The following is a 2464-nucleotide window of genomic DNA, read 5'->3' as shown; positions in this document are numbered from 1 at the left end:
CATTTATTCATACAAAATACAATTAACCATTGGTACCGCCTGCCCATTCCCCCCAGGCTGCATCCACCCTCTCTAAACCTTCCCTACTTCCCTCCTCTTTCTCTCCTCCCCTCCTACTCTCTTCCTCTCCCCATCTCCTCTCACCATCCCACTTCCTCCCTACTCCTTCCTCCCCTCTCATCCCTCTCACACACATGAACGCAGCATAGGGGAAATGCCCAAGCATTTGCCATAACTATATTATCATTACCCACCCACTCACCCACCCACCCACCCTCAACCCTCCCCCCCTCGCTTCCCAGATGTTGGAGCATTCACTGCTTCTGGAGGCAGGTTGTTCCACTGGTTAATTGTTCTAACTGTCAGGAAGTTTCTCCTTAGTTCTAGGTTGCTTCTCTCCTTGCTTAGTTTCCACCCATTGCTTCTTGTCCTGCCTTCAGGTGCTTTGGAGAATAGCTTGACTCCCTCTTCTTTGTGGCAGCCCCTGAACACTGCTATCATGTCCCCCCTCATCCTTCTCTTCATTAAACTAGACATACCCAATTCCAGCAATCGTTCCTTATATGCTTTAGCCTCCAGTCCTGTAATCATAAAAAAGAGAACTTTGCATGTTGCCATTTTATTCACAGTTGACAATGAGAAAGGTACCACAAGTGGATTTGGTGATGCAGGCATTCAAAGGCTAAACATTTTCCCTGATACTCATCATCATCATCGTCATTATAAAGTTGGAAGATACCTTGGAAGTCATCTAGTCCAACCCCCTGCTCAGGCAGGAAACCCTATACCATTTCAGACAATCCTCCACTGATGGAGCAACCACAACTTCTGGAGACAAGCTGTTCCACTGGTTAATTGTTCTCATTATCAGAACATTTTCCTTAGTTCCAGGTTGCTTCTCTCCTTAACTAATTTCCACCCATTGCTTCTTGTCCTGCCCTCTGGTGCTTTGGAGAATAGGTTGACCCCCTCTTTTTTGTGGCAGCCCCTCAAATATTCGGAAATTGCTATCATGTCGTCCCTAGTCCTTCTTTTCGTTAAACTAGAAATATCCAGTTCCTTTCTCATATGTTTTATCCTTCAGCCCCCTAATCATATTTATTGCTCTTTTCTGCACCCTTTCTAGAGTCTCAGCCTCTTTTTTATATTGTGGAAATGATATGCGAAACCTAGCAAAATAGCGTATGTGAAGTTTTGTATTTATGTGCTTGAAGCTGCACCACAAAACCCTATTTTCTTTTCATACTAATTACCAGATTCTTAGACAAACATAAGATAAATATGTGAGTTTCCTGGAAGATTTTGGCTAGGTATGATGAGAGATGATGTGTCAAGCTAGATGGGTTTTGACCAGTCCAGCAAGGCTATTCATATGCTCTTACTCTATGAAATGAAGGTCTTGTTAGACTAACCATTGCATTTATCATTTCTTGAAGGCCAGGGAAAAATATACAGTTTATACTATACAAATAGAAATGTCTCTGCAAGCAATATGAATCAGAGGACAGACACACAACGTAAATAGAATAGTAAAGAGAAAACCTGGGGTGCGCATTAGAGAGAGAAAGAGAGAAAGACAGAGAAGAGGGAGCAACTGCTTAATAATTGAAAGCAAGGGGTAGGAAGCCTGGTGTATAATTGCTCTTTTAATTTTACCCATATTTTTAGGCATCTGTAATACGGTTATTGTGAATACAGGCCAATTATGAGTTACTATGGGCTGCAAACATCCAGGTGAACCTTATAGGAGAACAAAGAGATGCAAATTTCAGTGAAGCCCAAGTCATCTTGCTGAGATCCAAGTCAAACTGGCTCACATTGCTTTTTCTTTCTGATGCTACCATGTGACAGGAGCAGTACTATTCGGCCAATCCCAAACTACAATAATTGTGTCCTTCCCTACTGAAGTCATCTGGAGTTTTGTAGCCCATGTATAATAGGACTAGCCATAAGGTACTTGGAAGAAAACTGCAATCTGGTGGTGCAGTGGTCAGAATGTACTATTGCAGGCAAACTGTCCACAACCTGGAATTCGATCCTGACTAGCTCAAGGTTAACCCATCCTTCCATCCTCCTGAGGTCAGTAAAATAGGGTCTCCTGCTAACATAGGCTCTCCTACTCAAGCAGGGGGCTGGACTAGAAGATGGATAACTCTGTTATTCTATGTTCTAAATGAGAACCCAGTTTGTTGGGGGCCACATGCAGATACTGTTCACCTTGCAAACAGCCCAAGAGAGTAGAGACACCCGTGTATATTTGTTTTTATTTCTATAACTTCATTAAGTTTAATCAAGATATAGAATACAGAAGACTATGTAAACCAGTGGTTCTCAACCTTTTTAATGCCGCGACCCCCAACCGGTCGTAAGTTGAGGACTACTCAACTGGTCGTAAGTCGAGGACTACTCAACTGGTGCAGAATGGGACTTTTGGCGGGCTCAGCAGGGCAGAGACAGCCTGGAC

Source organism: Crotalus tigris, unplaced genomic scaffold (genome assembly GCF_016545835.1).
Source record: "Crotalus tigris isolate CLP2741 ecotype Arizona unplaced genomic scaffold, ASM1654583v1 scf7180000021539.305371, whole genome shotgun sequence".
Classification (NCBI taxonomy): Eukaryota; Metazoa; Chordata; class Lepidosauria; order Squamata; family Viperidae; genus Crotalus; species Crotalus tigris.
Note: the sequence above shows the minus strand (reverse complement) of the source record.